The sequence below is a fragment of the Lutra lutra genome, chromosome 9, assembly GCF_902655055.1.
Source record: "Lutra lutra chromosome 9, mLutLut1.2, whole genome shotgun sequence".
NCBI lineage: Eukaryota > Metazoa > Chordata > Mammalia > Carnivora > Mustelidae > Lutra > Lutra lutra.
The window spans coordinates 57,585,247-57,605,497 of NC_062286.1; positions in this window are offsets into that span (position 1 = coordinate 57,585,247).

The following is a 20,251-nucleotide window of genomic DNA, read 5'->3' on the forward strand; positions in this document are numbered from 1 at the left end:
CTCCCCCAGGGATGGACACATGATCAAACCAACATATGAGACTCAATTCTGAGATTTTTCAATACAGAAAGAGAAGCTAGCTCTTTGCTAACACTGCCAACAGAGTGATATAAGTCCGGAGGTACTGGGATCCCCATGTGGAACCTAAGTCTGAATCCAGGATGGATGGAAAAAGTAGAACCAGGGGATGCACAATTCTTGGTCCTGATGAGAAGATCTTGACCTAGCCCCTGGATTTTGGAGGGGTGGGGGGGGGGGTACATGAACTATGTATTTCCTTTGTTTTAAATCAGTTGGAATTGGGTTCAGTTAGGGTCACCTCGTTTTTTTTTTTATAGGAGAGGCTTTGGAAGGCAATTTGATTAGGAAAGAGAGCTTTCTGGGAACTAAGTATGCATAGCAATCTTCTATATACAGAATAAAACTAGAAAGATTTTTTAAATGCTTCTAATTAAAACTTTACAAAAGGATGAGAAAAGTTGCACTGTCCACAGAAAAATCAAAAAATAATTACATGAAATTATGTTAATGTTAGTCATTAAAATCATTATGACTATTCTTCATCAATTCTTACATATACATTATTCTCACACTTTAACAACTCTGAAATCAGAATGTGTGACACAATCAGTGAGATCATATAATCTCTGGGCTTGAATTAAAGTTGAATTATTCCAGAGAGGATTGGCATATTTGTTTCTGCTAGTCAGAGTTATCTGAGCCTACTTGAAAATAATTTCTCTGCTTGAGGTACTGGACCATACCACTAATGTGAATTCAGACTGCAGACCTGTGTACCAGCTACTGGCTCAAATTCTCAAAGAGATTTGGATTTTCTTCCCTCCACAGAGGGCCAAGGCTGAGATATCCAGGTTTCCTTGCTGGCCCTTCTGGAGAATTTTCCTTTACCTTTTCTCAGAGTAAGCAGCTCTTTGCCTTTATGTAAAGATCTCCTATTCAGCTTCCTACCTTGAATACTTTTTCTTTATGCAAGTGATAAGCTCAGAAGCTGCCCTGGTACATATCTATTAGATCAGACTCTGGCTCCCAGTGAGAAAAAGACACCCGTGGAAGCATCAGGTAGGTAATTCAAAAGACTTGTCCTTCTTTTAACTTCATAGTCATCTTTGCTTTCTCAGGCCATTTTATCATAATTCATCAATGTCAAGATACCATCTATTGTAAAAAAGCATTGTTATTATGTATATCACTTGCATAAAGAAAAAGTATCCAAGGGCGCCTGGGTGGCTCAGTGGGTTAAAGCCTCTGCCTTCGGCTCAGGTCATGATCCCAGGGTCCTGGGATCGAGTCTCGCATCAGGCTCTCTGCTCAGCAGGAAGCCTGCTTCCCTTCCTCTCCCTCTGCCTGCCTCAGCCTACTTGTGATCTCTGTCTGTCAAATAAATAAATAAAATCTTAAAAAAAAAAAGAAAAGAAAAGAAATAAAAGAAAAAGTATCCAAGATAGGAAGCTGAATAGGAGATCTTTACATAAAGGCATGATACCAAAGAGCTACTTACTGGGAACCAGAGTCTGAACTAATAGAGACTGTGCTGCGAACATCTTTCTAAACCTCACTGAGTCTTCAATAAGGCCAGAAATATAGTAGTTTCTCAATAATCATTTAGTTTCTGAATTAACTAAATTAATGACTGATCAGAATTTTATGAACCTAAATGCAACTAAGTAGCAGAGGAAAAATGTACCAGGGCAGCTCCTGGGCTGAAAGGCCTTCTAAACATAAGCTCAAGATGAGGTTCCTATTAAAAAGGTTCTCCTTTTTAAAAAGCCCAATTAAATATCCCTCCATATTGTGTCACCCCACTGGGAACATGAGTATACACATGTCTGGAGGTACATGTTACAATTGAAATGGTTTTCTACAATTTCATTTAAACTTTACTGGATACTCAGGTAGTCCATTCTAAGTACCCACTTTGGTAACAGTGGTTCAAGTACCAAATAAGATTTCTTTTCATTCAATTGAACTTCCAGAAATGCCACAATATTACTCTCCAGTATTACAGAAAATGATTCCAGAGAAGGTTAAACAACATGCAACCTTTCACCCTCTAACTCTATTACTGCTGAGGTGAAACCTTTGTTAAATCCAGATTTATAACCCTTCTCGGTTCATCTTGCCTAGTGGTTCTGCAAGCACAGAGCCTGCATTTGTTGCTAGAGAGAAAACATTTGCTCAGTGAATTCTCTTGGTCTTTATCTCCATTCTCTTGAGGATTGTTAGAAAATAGAGCATTGACTCCCGGTCTCTTTCTTTTTCTCTCTTTCCCCTCAGAGCCTCTTGCTGTATAACAAGATTGTTAAAGACAAATTGCTAACCATCCCTCTTACACACACACCTCATTAAATTGGTTACACAATTTTCTTTCATTCTTTCTCCAGGGTTGCTATAGGAATATAGCCATTTATAATAACTGCCACTGTTGAGTATAACTGCGGGGCTCAGGTGAGAGTGTATATATACCCTTTGTTTTGCAAAAGCTTTCAGGTACAAATAATTTAGTTCTGTTTCCTTAGATGAATGACTAGCATATTAGAAGACCTTAGGTCACCTGGGGTTCATGCTGGTTCTTAATGAATTCTGTTGAAATTCCAGGAACTACATAAGAGTAGTTCACCTTACAGTTGATTTCTCATCATCATCCCCCTCAACATTCTTAAAAAGCTAATGTAAAAGGCTAAGAGTAGGCCTCCCTACCACCTCAGTTCACTCAATTAAAATCCCAAGTTTAGAATTTCTTTGTAGAATCTAACAGAGAAAATCCAGAAAGAGAGCACATATGTTGGGAGGGCACATGCCTACAAATCAGGAAGTCACCAGTATAATTCAGCTCTGCTGCTCTCCTTTCTATGGCATTTGAGCCTCAGTTTCTCCATGTATGAAATGAAAATGAAAATACCCTCCAACTACCTAACTGAGATCCTAAAACTATTCCAAATAATAATTTTTGTGGAAGTGCTTTGACAAGTGTAAAACAGCAAATATATGTAAGGTATTACTATACACATACTAATGGGCTCTCAGAATTAAGCATTTTCTATGTGACTCAAAGGGCTTACTGGGGGGGATCAGATACACAAAGAACAGGAAGGAAAGCCAGTAGCAACATGCTTTCTGGGACTCTCAGGGGCTCCAGAACCCAGTTCTAAATATCACAGGCCATAATGTTGAGCACAATCTGTGGAGCTGAAAGCCCAGGAAAAATATCAGGTCATCAGTTGAGCCACTTGCCAGCAAGGTCATGGAACTGAAAACAGTAACTGCAGTTTATGAGAGGGAATAATCTCAAAATCCAAACATGGTAAATGCAGGGACTCTGGCTGATGAACCCTGCAGTAAGAAAACAAGGAGGAAAGCCAAGCCTCTCAGGGCTCAGACCAGTAATGGATGCCCTTGGCCATGCCTGGCCTTGCCCAGTGGCCAACACTAAAGCCCTTCAATCAGCCATCTAAGCTCCATCCTGTGCCTGAGCCAGTGTCTCCATGACTGACAGCAATATGGCTGCCCTGCCAGACTAGCTGATGAGACTGCAGTTGATCTCATTGCCCTGGAGTCCCAGGCAACCACATACTCACCCAATGAAGCCCTCCCAAAATCTCATTAAAACTGTCTTCCACGTGATTACTGCTTGAAGCCATACACTGGGCCTAACCCAGCAAAAGCCAAGTCTGTTACATTCTTTGACCACTCTTATTAAGGTCAACCTACAGCCTGCTAATTCCCTTGGCAGAGCCTGCCTTTTCCCAGCCCACTGCCCCTGTCTTCCTCAACTCACCAATACGATGCCCTTGTCTCACTACCAGCAGTCTGGGCTTAGAGAAGCCATAGTTACTCTTCCAGACCAACATAATTTTGTAAGCAATTGTATTATGGTGAAGAAAAAACAAAAAAACAAACAAAAAAAAAAACACTGCTCTTAGAGGCAGAAAGCCTGTGATCAATTCTCAAAACCCACAATTTATAAATTGGCAAGAATCTGGATGACTGTCTCTCCAAACTACATTTTCTTCCCCTGAAGAAAAAGCAGAATAACAGTACCTTCCACAGAGTTATCCTCAAAGTGAGTGAATATGTCCGAAAACACTATGTAAACTATAATGTGCAATAAAACTTAAGAAGCTTTTTGTGCACCTGGGTGGCTCAGTTAAATTTCCAGCTCTTGGTTTCAGCTCAGGTCATGATGTCATGGGTTGAGGGATGGAGCCCTGCATAGGGCTTGGTGCTCAGCAGAGAGTCTGCTTAAAGATTCTCTCCCTCTGTCCCTCCCTCCACTAGTGCATGAGCACAGTTGCATGCTCTCTTCCTCTCTCTCAAATGAATAAATAAATCTTAAAAAAATAAAAATAAAAATAAAACCTTAAGAAGTTTTTAGTTGCCCAGAAATAAAATATGTAGAATTTATATTACTGGAATCTAAGCTATTAATGAAAGATTTGTTAAATGAATACATGAAGGAATAAAATCTAAATCTCACATTTTGAAGTAAAATCTATACATTAGATTAAAATATACATTAGATTAAAATATATATTAATCTAAAAAAATAATAAAATATCCATTAATTCTATAAAAGAGCTCTCTGTATCTAAGATCCTAGAAGTGACCTAAATTTTTCAATAAAAACCTTCTTACATATTATGGTAACTGTCTCTTCCTCTAAAGCCCTACTGTCAACACCTACTGTCAGTCCCTGCCACTTTGCAATCTATTTTTATGGCAATTACCTCCTAACTGCTCTCCCCAGCTCTAGTTGGTGTTGAGGAGACCCACAGGCAGAGGACGCCACCAGGGCTGTGAGTTGCAATAAACCAGAGTAATAGATGGAGGCAGAATCTAGTCAGGACTGAAAGGCAGCCAAAGTAGTGCCCAGAAAAGGAATGCCAACTCATGAGACTAAAATCAGGCCAGGAAGGAGATAACCAGGAGCATCGGAGCTGAGGAGCAATTAGAATGGGAGGGGAAGTCAAGATGCAAATGTTCAACACATAGAACCTAGAATTCACGGCTGGGGGACTGAGACAGAACTTAAAGTACCAATTTTATAAGCCCTAGTCATGAGACAATGTCACATCTGCCTCAGTTTGATGCTTTTGAAGACCTTCATTTCACCTTTCCCCAGGGCAATGTCTGCCTTTTGCAGCAGGTGAATGAATACCCCTCTGACATCATCAGCCTCTCTAATATATGATTTGTCCTATGTTCAATTCACACACTTAAGGTTTACTGTGTTCAGACCCCTTTTTGCACCAAAACTTCCAATGTCTAGTCCCAGCCCCTTACACAAATTCCCCTCTCCTGACCTTAGTGCTCAAGTCATCTGGGCCCAAATGACCTACTTATCACCTTTTATTCCACCCTGCCACAATCTTACTTGTTTCAAGCACTTGTCCCCCAGATCATCTGACTCCTTCCCATTTCCGTGCTTTTCTTACATAGTTCCTCCCATCTAGAAAACCACTGCCCTTCTCTCCACTTCTCTAGATTCTGTACTAGGTTCTTCGAGACGCAACACAATACTCTCTTCCCCCATGAAGTATTCCAGGATTACTGTGCCTACAATTGTTGGTTCTCATCTGAACCCCTCCAGCCCCTGGAGGGGCTATTAGCAGTTTGGGATAAATTGCTCTTACAAGATAGTGTTGCACTGTTATCTTTTATCATCTCTACTACTCATTTTTTTCCTGTTTATATCTTAATGAAAATCTTGTCATTATTTTTTGTATCTCCCAAGTGCCTAAGAGTAATGCTTCAATTACAGCAAGTCCTTAACAAATACCCATTAATTACTCTATTGAAATTGTCGGCTTTACGCTTACTCTAAAGACTTCCTTCTATCTGTCCTCAGAAAGCTAATTCTAAGGCAAGCAGCAGCAGACCAGTGGCAATGAGTGTACTCTTGAGATCACCAAAATTCAAATCCTCATGGTTCTGCTTACCACCTGTGTGACTACACCACTAAACCTCTCTATGCCTAAATCCCACCCACAGAGCTGCTTTGATGCCTAGATAAACAAAGCCACATAAATCACTGATGTTCTTAACCTACATACAGTAAGTTCTTAATAAAAGATAACTATTATTACAGGTAAAAAAAAAAAGGAGAGAGCGAGCACATTCAATGTCTGCACATTTTAGATCTTCTATTGCACATACTATAAGCTGAGAGAACCTATAAATGCAAATAATTAAATTTATTATGGTTCCTTGAATGCCTAAATTAACTCAAAATGTTTTTCCTGCATATAGACTGATGTTCTATAATTTCTTGAGGGACATTAAACATATTTTAGTTGACTCTCTGGGATTCAGGTTAAGAACTAAAGTCCTTTGGTTCAACAAAAGAAAAGAGAAAAAAGGAGAAGCATTCTGCCCTCTTACTATCTTTCAATTGTTCTCATTCCTCAAAATGGAGCTTGATTGTTTTTAATAGCAAAAATGTTGCCACAGACCGATCCAAAATCGATTTATTAAAATTGACAGATTATCCAATCTTTTACCATAAAAGAATGCACACACTCTGTGTAAGCTTTTCTCCAAGAAACCTGAGGTTGCAAACGCCTTCCTAGAATGCTATCAATTTAAATGATTGAAAAAAACAACACATAATAAGTGACAGATTTTTCAAATCAGATAAAGATGGGAACCAGATTATCTGTCTGGGGGTGATAGATTGCAGCAATAATAAATTCACTTGAAGACACTGGATCAATTTTTAATCAAGCCAAGAATTATTATTGCAGAAAGATAAAATGACCCATGAGAAGATGCCTTAATTTTCCACCAATCAAATTATAGCCTTTCTAAATAAGATGTAATGAGATCCATGGAATATCCAGGTTACACATCCCACCTAATTACCCATGTTCCCTGTCATGTAGTGATATACTAGTGGTAAACTGACCTCTGAATTTGCCCAGATGAAAAGGTAATTAGTTTTTCCACCAGGCTGTAGTGAAAATAACAGCAGTGACACATGTCATCTCCTTCCACCAAGTCACAGTCTCTGAGGTGTTTGTTCTTAAAATATACAGGATATGACCTACTGGGTAATAAACTACACAGTCATTAAGTGAAGCTTGTGTCTGACAGAAAAACAGCCGCCATCTCTAAGTTGCGAAAAAAGGGCCTGGAGGTAAAGCAAATCAGTCTACACTTGACATTAAACTTTATCAGCAGGGAACAATGCCTCCCCCACCCTCCCCAAGGAGCTACCAATCAGGAAATGGAACTTGTAATTACTGACGACTGTGAAGACCTTGTAGAAAGATCCATATGTTCCATCTGCCCCACTTGTTCCCATCTCTTCTTTCAAGATTTGGGATCTCCCCAGTTCAGGTTCCTTTCCTCGTCTAAAAGCTACTGATAAGAGATTCAGTATAAATATAGCTACTCCCCTGAACTAATCCCAGTCAGCATCCCTTCACCATTCATTCATTCAACAAAGACCTAAATTTCCCTTTCGTTTCTCCAGTTCTTAAAACAGGTAATCCCACTCACCCAGATCAACTTTCCTCATCAGAACTATTTAGTCTTCATCCCTATTGCTGAACATCGCTGAGCTCTTCTAGCATCAGGATTTCCTATGTTTACTAGAAATTTATTCAACTTAGCACTTATTTCAGTCCACTCTTAATCTCCTACTAATGCTTATGTGTGCCTGTAAAGAGACTATTAGTAAATTAGTGACCCAGGGTCATGTTTAAGCTTCCAATGTTAATGATAAACAGTTGTTGGTTTTGAAATGAATCTTTAATTTATTCCTGTCATTAAATCCTTTGAAGAACTTGCTTCCATTTCGCCCAAAGTATGAGAATTGCAAGATCTTATATTTTCAAACTGTTTGACCAACTGTCAAATTAGGGCCCTCAGAAAGAAACAATCTTTTAAGATAATAATAATCCTTCATGATGGGGCTTACATCTGGAACTCAATAAATGCACTTACTACAAGAAATTTTTTGCCCAATAATGTTTGCCCAAGTTTCTTTTTCATTATTACACACACATTTAACCCATTTCTGGTAATACGTGATCCTTCATCATATTCAAGTCATGCTCACAGAAAGGGCAAAATAATGACAAAAAAAATGCTAATTATTCTAATGTAACACTAGATGTCATTTTATTCAGCTGCAGATCTCAACACTGAAAATCCCAAAATTAATTTTAAAATAACAAATATTAGTAGTTTTGTTATTTTTATTATTTAGTACATCACATATGTTATGGACTGAATGTGTCCATATTCATGTGTTGAAGCCCTAACCCCAAAATTTGATGGTGTTTGGAGATAGAACCTTTGGGAGATTATGTAATTAGATTTAGAGGAGGAGGTCATGAGGGTAGAGCACCCATGATGGATTCAGTGCCTCTTTGAGAAGAGAACGAGACACAAGAGCCTTTTCTTTCTCTGCCATGTGAGAAACAAGATGGCAGCTGTCTGCAAGCCAGGAAAAGGACCTGCACCAAGAACTGAATCTGCCAACATCTTTATCTTGGACGTCTCAGCATTTAGAACTGTGAGCAATAAATGTCCTTTGTTTAAGCCACTCAGTCTATAGTATTTTGTCACAGCAGCATTAGTTAAGACAATATATAAATACACAAATAATTGTTGCATTATACATTATATTAACATAGAATAATACATAATGCATGAAATAATATCAACTAACATTCTTTGAGGCACTCTGTTAACAGTTTTACATTCACTGTCTTAACCCAATAGCTTGAGAAGTAACTCCTTCTCTAATTTTTCAAATGAAAAAATCAGGGCTTAAGGGGGGTAAGTAACTTGCACAAGGTCCCATGCGGGAGGAGAACCCAGGCAATCTGTCTCCACACTTACCCACTAAGATACAAACTGTGCTTTCTGAGGAATTGGTCATGTTCATCTTAAGTAAGATTATAATTCCAAAACACCTGCCACTGCTACAATGTCCCACAAGTGATTTTTCCCCATTTTTATGGTATCTTGGCTTTGGGTGTTACTGCCTCCTCTGGGCACTCCATTTTGGAAATAATTGGCTCAAGCACAAAGGGAGTTATCCTCAGTTTAATGAATTCTAGCAATTCACCATTGTGCTACCCCTTCCTTGTTAATTTATTAATAACAATTACAACAAAAATTGGCATTCTTACATATTCTCTTTACCTTAAAAATATCATCTCTGGAAATCTTAAAAAGTGATGTATTAAGATTTATGGCTTATTACCAGTAATACAGCTATAGCCAATTGACAATAAAAGCCAACTATTTTTTTTAAAGATTTTATTTATTTATTTATTTGACAGAGAGAGAGAGAGAGAGAGAGCACAAGCAGGCAGAGAGGCAGGCAGAGGCAGAGAGAGAAGCAGGCTCCCCACTGAGCAAGGAGCCCAATGCGGGGCTCGATCCCAGGACTCAGAGATCATGACCTGAGCCGAAGGCAGCAGCTTAACCCACTGAGCCACCCAGGCGCCCCAAAGCCAACTATTCTTAAGTAATTCAAAATGCCCACTGAATCATTGAACACTACAACAAAAACTTACAATGTATTATATGCTGGCTAACTGAACATAATAAACAAATTAGTTAAAACACACAAAATGCCCATTGTGGTGAATGGGACATAATATGTCTTTGGAATATTAACATTTAAAATATCACTTTGCATGCAGAGAAAGGGGAACCTCTTGCAATGTTGGTAGAAAGGCAAACTAGTATAGCCACTCTGGAGAAGAGTGTGGATGCTCCTCAAAAAACTAAAAACAGAACTACCCTATGATCCAGCAATTGCACTACTAGGTATTTACCCAAAGGATACAGATATACAGATTTTAAGGGGTACATGCACTCTGATATTTACAACACCATCATCAACAATAGCTAAACTATAGAGAGAACCCCAATGTCCATCATCTGGTGAATGGATAAAGAAGATGTGGTATATAGAGATGTATATATATATGTGTGCACACACACACACACACCATGGAGTATTACTCAGCCATCAGAAAGAACGAAATCTTGCCATTTTAAATGATATGGATGGAGCTAGAATGTATTATGCTAAGTGAAATAAGTCAATCAGAGAAAGACAAATACCATATGATTTTACTCATATATGGAATTTAAGAAACAAAATAGAGGAACATATGTGAAGGGGGGGAGGGAGAGTGGAAAATAAATCTCAAGAAACTCTTAATGACAGAAAACAACCTGAGGGTTGATGGAGGATGGGAGAGATAGGTGATGGGTATTAAAGAAGGTACTTGGGATGAGCACTAGTTTTTGTATGTAAGTTTTGTATGTAAGTAATGAATCACTGAATTCTACTCCTGAAACAAACATTGCTCTGTATGTTAAATAAGTAAAATTTAAATTAAAAAAATTTTTAAATGAAGAAATACATAAAATTTTCTTTGCATTCTTGCACTTGGTCAAATCAATACTTAGACATCAACTAAATACATGCGGCTGCCCCTATAGTACATTTTTATGGTTAAGCTTTGTAATTATGTAAGCACAGAAAGATGTTCATGGATTTATATATCTGTATTTTCCAAATACTAACAAGTAGCTCATGTATTCAACAGTAAATGCAAATTTGTATCAATGAAAACCATTTTAAGTTTTAGAGTGTTACAAATCTATTGATTCTCATGGTCTCAAATTAACATATAGTACTGTCACTCTTATATGTTGATATGGCTAAAAGATTTGATGTCAACCAAGAGATTTTCTACACATCACTTTCATTGATTTGCTGCTTATTTTTACACAGTATGCTGATATCCATTCCGACACCATAAAACTTACTCTCAAAATATCCTAAAAGTACGCTGAGGCCTTCTTCCAAAAATATATAATTGCCAATATGTGTAACTCTTAAGAAATTGCTTCCAGCACTCAGATAGGACCAACAAAATGGGACCTGCTAGCCAAGGGTCTGGTGCTGAATTCCTTTTACCTGGCAACTAAGACAGTATGGTAACTGTGAAAAGGATTCAAACTTCTTCAGATATACCTCATCCATCTCTTCTGCTTAAGAAAGTCCAATGAATGAAGAGTATGAGTATGAGTACCGAGAAAGTAAAAACTGAAAGATACTAGAGTTTGGAGTGAGAAAGGATATTAACTTAGTTTTAAATAAGGTGAATTTAGGAACATTTGGGACAGACAGATGAGCATCCAGTAAATAATTCAGATGTAAGTATCTGGGGTTGAGATAAGAGACTTAGCTGGAAAGCCAGGTTTAGGAACCATTGGGTTATAGGAGAAGCAGAAATAGATGAGACACGATGACCTGGAGAGAATGATGAACAAAAGGAGAGGCAGAGGATTAGAATCTTGCCTGGTCCTTTGAATCATACTGATTCTTGAAGTGTCCAGCTCTGGTTTCCACTAATCTGAGTGTTTTCACCTGCTAAATTTGAACTGGCTAGGTTATTCTTTTGCTGGACCATTCCTGGGAGTCCAGTTTTCCTGACCTCCTTAAGACACCTTCTCTGTGAGCATACTCTAAGGTCTGTCCTAGAAGCCCTGAGGTAGTTAAAGCTCTTACTTGAGCAATTCATTTCTTTCTTTCTTTGTTTCCTCTTTCCCCTTCTTTCTTTTCCACAAATATTTACTGAGCACTAATCATGTGCCAGGCATTGCACCAGATATTAAAAGCAATGAACCAAAAAGCACAGTATTACCACAGCAGATACTCAAAGGCTCTGTTTAAGAAAAATGAGCTAAATTTTTGAAATTATTGCTTTGTTAAGAAAATAGCAGAGCTTTCAAATCTCCTGAACTTGTTCTTTTAAGGGAAAACAAAAGAGCATCATACGTTTACTGAAGGTAGCGATATTCTCAGTCATTAAGCACTGGAGCATCATATAAACACAGGATGTGTTATTGAAGGGGACACAACAGAGTTTACAGCAAGCTCAAGACTCAGAAAAGGGAGAGCTGGAAACATAGCTCCCAGTCCTCACTTCCTGCAACATAATCACCCATCCATTCAGCATTCCATGGAACCTATATCGTCCTTTATAATATCTACTCCCCACTCAGCGGTTTGAAACATTCTGTCTGTAGCAATAAATGTTCCTAAAGACTATTTTGTCAAGGTCATTAGGATGCTTTCTGAAATGCCTCTACTTGTAACTAGGATGTTCACTGAGATAAGAAGGGTTCTTTGTGAGGAAACTGGGCCACTCAAATCATATATTAAAATGTCCTCCTAACTTTCAAAAAAGAAAGAAAAAATGATTAAGTAAATGCTTAATGTTTATTATAGGTAGAATCTTAAGTCAAATTTATGATGCACTAGACTTATACATTTTATATTATATATACTTTACAGTTCATTGAGATTTCTTATATAATCAATGTGTACAGTATATTCAAGCCCATTTATATGACAAACCATTATTTTATTCTTGAAAATTATTACAGAGGTTTATAGCTATCACATCTTTGCTTTTAGGATATATTTTTGTCACATCTATGGTTTATTTAATGGCAGGTCCTTGGTCAGGAATGCAATCCCAATTACAACACACTGTAATTATGGGAAAAGGTGACTACTTTTTGATAGAATTTCCAGGAACAGATTGTGGTCAAAGGCAGAGACAAATTGTGCTTTGAAAAGAACAACTCTTATGAATAAGAATGTGTGTACATGCCCTATGCATATGTAAAATCCCTTCTCTAAATAAGACATACCACTAGACACTCTCTTCCTCCATTCAGGTTTAGAAAGACACATGATTCTTTTGAGATGTATCATTCTTACAGGTTTAGCAATGGCAAAGGAAAGACTACACATGATTATCCACACATCCATCATACACCCCACAAATAAAAGCCATGTTGGCCTCTCAGATACTGTCACCCCATCTCAGTAACTTCAAGTGGTCTCTGTCTTCTGGCCATCTTTAGTGAGTGAAAAATAACCTCAGCTGCTCAGCTGCTTCGAATCTCTGTCAGGAATACCAATGGTGCAATGGTATAGAATCCATGTGAAAAATCCACAACTCCAAAGTTCAAGTCAGGGACTTGAGAGCGACTCTAATAGTCCCGATTCCTAAAATGTCCACATTTTTTTCACAAAGGTTTCTTTAGTACATTATGTTCAAATCTTCTAAGAGAATTCCCTGAAGGATACTGCTTAATAACAGGTAGAAAATTGCATAAATAGCAATTTTTAAAATGAAAAGTACCCTTCTCACTCACTTAAAAAATTACATTCTATAAATATGGCAAATGAATGAATGAAAAATTCCAGATGTCTGGAAAGGCTGGGATACCTAATAGAACAGAAGATTTGGAGAACTTCTGGTCTGCCTCCAACAAACCATTGCATTTGATGCATTACAAGATTAGGCCATGAACCTATGTAAACTCATCCTTTACATCCAAGTTTAAGCAATTAAGTTTTAGAAACATTTTTTGATTGCTTAAGCCATAGGGCATACCTTGACTGGCAGTATTAGCAATAGTAATTAGCCAAGTAATGTGCCTGGAAGTAAGGGAATGAAAAGACCCCTGTGAGATCAGGATAACAAATCTGGCTACTCTAGTGGCAAGATAGTCAGACTGGCCAAGAATATAGGTCTGAAAGCTGGTAAATCATATCAGGGAGAATGCCAAGTGCCAAATCAGTGTATCAGTTAGGATTTATCTTCAGCCAACAGAAACCATTCCAGTATAAAGTGACTTACTGATAGGCATTAGGTGGCTTAAAACACCTACACAGAGCTTCCAGGAATAATTCTCTGGGCCCTGCCACCATGGAGAAAACTGTTGTCACTGTGACAGCAAGTTGGTGAATTTAAAACACAGCAGCCTCTGACCTGATGTGCACCAGCAAAGTAAGTGCCTCACGCCCTGTCTCTCACTCCATTCTGTTCCACTCAGCTCTGAAACCCAGCCTTACACATAGGCAGAACCAATAGAGTACCCAGCACCTGAGGTCTAGAGGAGTTTTTCAAGCAGCTTTTGTTTTCCAGCGTCTGGAGCTCAGGAGGTTGAAATAAATGTTAAGATCATAGATGGATAGGTTGGAGTTTACCCTGGGAAATTAAATTAGCAATGGAACAAGGGAAGGTCTTGACAGAATACAAGAAAGAAGAAAATCTGAGGAAGGAAGCAAGATGGAGGAGGAGGAGGAGACTGGAATATCATTAGGTCTCAGGAGGTCAGCTAGATACTTATCAAACCATTCTGAACACCTACAAACTCAACAGGAGATCAAAAAGAAGAAGAGTAGCAATTCTAGGAACAGAAAATTGACCACTTTCTGGAAGGTAGGACATGCAGAGAAGTGAATCCAAAGCGATGGGAAGATAGACCACAGGGGGAGAGGCCAGGTCCTGGCAGCTGTGGAGCAGCAGAGCACAAAATCAGAACTTTTAGAAGTCTGCTCCACTAAGGGACATCAGTCCAGAGGCTAAGCGGGGGATGGAGCCCTTGCACAGACAGTGTGGTCTCAGGACCCACATGGGCAGAGAAAGACCAGGGGTATTTGACTGTGGCAGAGTTTCCAGGTATCGGAGCAGGGAAGCTGGCTACAGAGACGGAGCCAAGGAGTGTGCTCTCAGCTCGGGGTTACCTTAAACTATGACCTGATGCATAGTCAGACCACTGCTCTTCCAGCAGGGACCCCACAAGTGGCATATCTGGAGATATTTCCTCCTTCCTCCTCAGGAAGGACTGGCTCAGGAGCCTGCTGCAGGAATCTACTGACTTTGGAGACTCCAAAGAGGGCCGTGAGCCAGAGATAGAAAAAGTCAGAGGCTGAATGAGCTCAGAGTGCGGCCAGAGACCAGGGAGATTGCAGGGATTGACTGCTTTTCTTGGAGGGCTCACTGAGAAGTGGGGCCACAAACTCTTGACTCCTATGGGGCTGGAGATTTGGAGGCTGCCGTTTTAATTCCCATCCTTCAAAGCTGTATGGAAAGCGTTCAGGGAACAAAAGCTACAGAGAGCAAACCCAAGCAGATTACTTAGCCTGGCCCCAGACAGGGCGGTGCAATTCTGCCTCTGGCAAAGACATCTGACAATCATGGGCAACAGGCTCCTCCCCCAGAAGAGCAGCAAGAATACCCAGCCAAGACCAAGTTCATGATTCAATGTGAACTATGAAATTTCAGAGCTAGGGGGAAGCAACACATAGAATTCATGGCTTTTTTTCCCATGATCCTTTAGTCTTTCAAAGTTAAATTTTTAAAATTTATTTTTTGCTTATTCTATTTTTTTAACTTTTCCTGTTTCCTCTTTTAATGCTTTTTAACTATTTTATCTTATCAATACATTTTTTAAAAAATCTTTTTAAATTTTCATTGTTATAGTCATATTTTATCACTTCATTGTATTTAACCTTATTTTTTGTATACATATAAGTTTTTTTTCTTTAAAATTTTAGGATACAATTTCTTCTAATACATCAAAATATGCACTAAATCTAGCACATGGCTTTGTTCTAGTCGCCAGCCTGATTACATTCTCTCTTTTTTTTTCTTTTTCCAACCAACTTATCTTATCAATTCCTTTGTTAGAATATTTTTTAATTTTCATCTTCACAGTCATATTTCATCCCTTCATAATGTTTACCCTTATTTTTTATATATATATAAGTTTTTCTTTCTTTAAAATTTTGGGAGGTAGTTTCTTCTAAGAGACCAGAATATATCCAAAATCAAGTGGGCGGATAAGTTCTATTGACCAGTCTAATATATATTTATATTTATATATATATTTATTCTCCCCTTCTTCCCCCCCAGTTTTAGGTCTCTTCTGATTTGGTTAGTGTATATTTTTCTGGGGTCTTGACCACCCATTTAGCATTTTGTTCTCTCATTCATTTTTTTCTTATCTGGATAAAATTACAAGGCAGGAAAATTTGCCACAAAAAAAAAAAAAAAAAAAAAATAGGCAGTACCAACAGCTAGGGACCTATCAATACAGACATTAGTAATATGTCAGAACTAGAGTTCAGAATGATGATTATCAAGGTGCTAGCTGGGCTAAAAAAAAGCATGGAAGATATTAGAGAATCCCCTCCTGGAGAAACAAAACCCCATTCTGGAGAAATAAAGGAACTAAAATCTAACCAAGTTGAAATGAAATAAAAAAAAGCTATTCATGAGGTGCAATAAAAAATGGAGGCTCTTACTGCTAGGATAAATGAGGCAGAAGAGAGAATTAGTGATATAGAAGACCAAATGACAGAAAATAAAGAAGCTGAGCAAAAGAGAGACAAACAAGTACTGGACCATGAGAGGAGAATTCAAGAGATAAGTAATACCATAAGACAAAACAATATTAGAATAATTGGGATCCCAGGAGAAGAAGAAACAGAGAGAGGGGCAGAAGGTATATTGGAACGGATTATACCAGAGAATTTCCCTAATTTGGGGAAGGGAACAAGCATCAAAATTGAGGAGGCCCAGAGAACTACCCTCAAAATCAATAAAAATAGGTCCACACCCCGTCGTGTAATAGTAAAACTCAAAAGTCTTAGTCACAAAGAGAAAATCCTAAAAGTAGCTCAGGACAAGAAGTCTGTAACATAGAATGGTAGAAATATTAGATTGGCAGCAAACTTTTCCACAGAGACCTGATAGGCCAGAAAGGACTGGCATGATCTATTCAGAGCACTAAACAAGAAAAATATGCAGCCAAGAATACTATATCCAGCTAGGATGTCACTGAAAATAGGAGAGATAAAAAGCTTCCAGGACAAACAAAAATTAAATAATTTGCAAACAACAAACCAGCCCTACTGGAAAGGGGTCCTCTAAGCAAAGAGTGAGCATAAAACTAACAGAACAGAAAGGAACAGAGACAATATACAGTAACAGTCACCTTACAGGCAATACAATGGCACTGGATTCATATCTTTCAATAGTTACCCTGAATGTAAATGGGCTAAATATCCCAAGCAAAAGACACAGGGTATCAGAATGGATTAAAAAAAAAAAAGACCCATTGATATGCTGTCTATAAAAAACTCATATTAGAACCAAAGACACCTCCAGGTTTAAAGCAAGGGGGTGGAAAACAATTTACCATGTTAACGGACAAAAAGAAAGCTGGGGTGGCCATCCTTATATCAGATAAATTAGATTTTAAGCCAAAGGTTATCGTAAGAGATGAGGAAGGACACTATATCATACTCAAAGGAACTGTCCAACAAGAAGATCTAACAATTTTAAATATCTATGCCCCTAACATGGGAGCAGCCAACTATATAAACCAATTAATAACAAAATCAAAGAAACATGTCAACAATAATACAATAATAGTAGGGGACTTTAACACCCCCCTCACTGAAATGGACAGATCATCCAAGCAAAAGATCAACAAGGAAATAAAGTCCATAAATGACACACTGGACCAGATGGACATCACAGATATATTCAGAACATTCCATCCCAAAGCAACAGAATACACTTCTTCTCTAGTGAACCTGGAACATTCTCTGGAATAGATCACATCCTAGGTCACAAATCAGGTCTTAACTGGTACCAAAAGACTGGGATCATCCCTACATATTTTCAGACCACAATGCTCTAAAACTAGAAATCAATCACAAGAGGAAAGTTGAAAAGAACTCAAATACATGCAGGCTAAAGAGCATCCTACTAAAGAATGAATGGGTCAACCAGGAAATTAAAGAAGAATTAAAAAATTCATAGAAACAAATGAAAATGAAAGCACAACTTGTTCAAAATCTGTGGGACACAGCAAAGGTGGTCCTGAGAGGAAAGTATATAGAGATACAAGCCTTTCTCAAGAAACAAGAAAGGTATCAAGTACACAACCTAACCCTACACCTAAAGGAGCTTGAGAGGGGTGCCTGGGTGGCTCAGTGGGTTAAAGCCTCTGCCTTCGGCTCAGGTCATGATCCCAGGATTCTGGGATCTAGCCCCGCATCGGCTCTCTGCTCAATGGGGAGCCTGCTTCCTCCTCTCTCTCTGCCTGTCTCTCTGCCTGTCTCTCTGCCTACTTGTGATCTTTGTCTGTCCAATAAATAAATAAAATCTTTAAAAATAATAATAATAAAATAAAGGAGCTTGAGAAAGAATAGCAAAGAAAGGCTAAACCCAGCAGGAGAAGAGAAATAATAAAGATCAGAGCAGAAATCGATGAAATAGAAATCAAAAGAATAGTAGAACAAGTCAATGAAACTAGGAGCTGGTTCTTTGAAAGAATTAAGATTGATAAAACCCTGGCCAGACTTATCAAAAAGAAAAGAGAAAGGTGGGGTGCCTGGGTGGCTCAGTGGGTTAAAGCCTCTGCCTTTGGCTCAGGTCATGATCCCAGGGTCCTGGGAGCCCCGCATCGGGTTCTCTGCTAAGCGGAGAGCCTGCTTCCTCCTCTCTCTCTCTGCCTGCTTCTCTGCCTACTTGTAATCTCTCTCTGTCAAATAAATAAATAAATAAATAAATAAATAAATCTTAAAAAAAAAGAAAGAAAGAAAAGAAAAGAGAAAGGACCCAAATAAATCATGAATGAAAGAGGAGAGATCACAACCAACACCAAAGAAATACAAACAATTATAAGAACATATTATGAGCAACTATACGCCAGAAAATTTGACCATCTGGAAGAAACAGATGCATATGTAGAAAAATATAAACTACCAAAACTGAACCAGGAAGAAATAGAAAGCCTGAACAGACCCATAACCAGTAAGGAGATTGAAGCAGTCATCAAAAATCTCCCAACAAGAGCCCAGGGCCAGATGGCTTCCCAGGGGAATTCTACCAAACATTTAAAGAAGAATCAATACTTATTCTCCTGAAACTGTTCCAAAAAATAGAAATGGAAGGAAAACTTCCAAACTCATTTTATGAGGCCAGCATTACCTTGATCCCAAAACCAGACAAAGACCCCATCAAAAGGAGAATTACAGGCCAATATCCTTGATAAACACAGATGCAAAAATTCTCACCAAAATACTAGTCAATGGGATCCAACAGTACATTAAAAGGATTATTCACCAAGACCAAGTGTGATTTATTCCAGGGCTGCAAGTTTGGTTCAACATCACCAAATCAATCAATGTGATACAATATATTAATAAAAGAAAGAACAAGAACCATGATACTCAATAATAGACGCTGAAAAACCATTTGACAAAGTATAGCATCCTTTTTTTTAAGGATTTTATTCATTTATTTGACAGGCAGAGATCACAAGTAGGCAGAGAGGCAGGCAGAGAGAGAGACGGGGAAGCAGGCTCCATGCTGAGCAGAGAGCCCAATGCGGGGCTCAATCTCAGGACCCTGGGCTCGATGCCCAGGACCCTGGGATCATGATGGACCCTGGGATCATGACCTGAGCTGAAGACAGAGGCTTTAACCCACTGAGCCACCCAGGTGCCCTCAGATCCTTTCTTTTTTTTTTTTTTTTTATTTGCCACCCAGGTGCCCTCAGATCCTTTCTTTTTTTTTTTTTTTAATTTGACAGAGAGAGAGAGAGAGAGAGATCACAAGTAGGCAGAGAGGCAGGCAGAGAGAGGAGGAAGCAGGCTCACTGCTGAGCAGAGAGCCCGATGCGGGGCTCGATCCCAGAACCCTGAGATCATGACCTGAGCCGAAGGCAGAGGCTTAACCCACTGAGCCACCCAGGTGCCCCAGATCCTTTCTTGATCAAAGCTCTTCACAGTGTAGGGATAGAGAGCACATACCTCAATATCATCAAAGCCATCTATGAAAAACACACAGCGAATATCATTCTCAATGGGGAAAAACTGAGAGCTTTCTCTCAAGGTCAGGCACATGTCAGGGATGTCCACTATCACCACTGCTATTCAACATAGTACTAGAAGTCCTCGCCTCAGCAATCAGATAGCAAAAATAAATTAAAGGGATACCTGGGTGGCTCAGTGGGTTAAGCCTCTGCCTTCGGCTCAGGTCATGATCCCAGGGTCCTGGGATGGAGCCCCGCATTGGGCTCTCTGCTCATCAAGGAGCCTGCTTCCCCCACCCCTCTCTCTCTATCTGCCTGCCTCTCTGCCTACTTGTGATCTCTGTTGGTCAAATAAATAAATAAAATCTTAAAAAAAAAAAAAAGAAAGAAAGAAAGAAATTAAAGACATATGAATCAGCAAAGTAGAAGTCAAACTCTCACTCTTTGCAGATGATATGATACTTTATGTGGAAAACCCAAAAGACTCCACTGCAAATCTGCTAGAACTTGTACAGGAATTCAGTAAAGTGTCAGAATATAAAATCAATGCACGCAAATC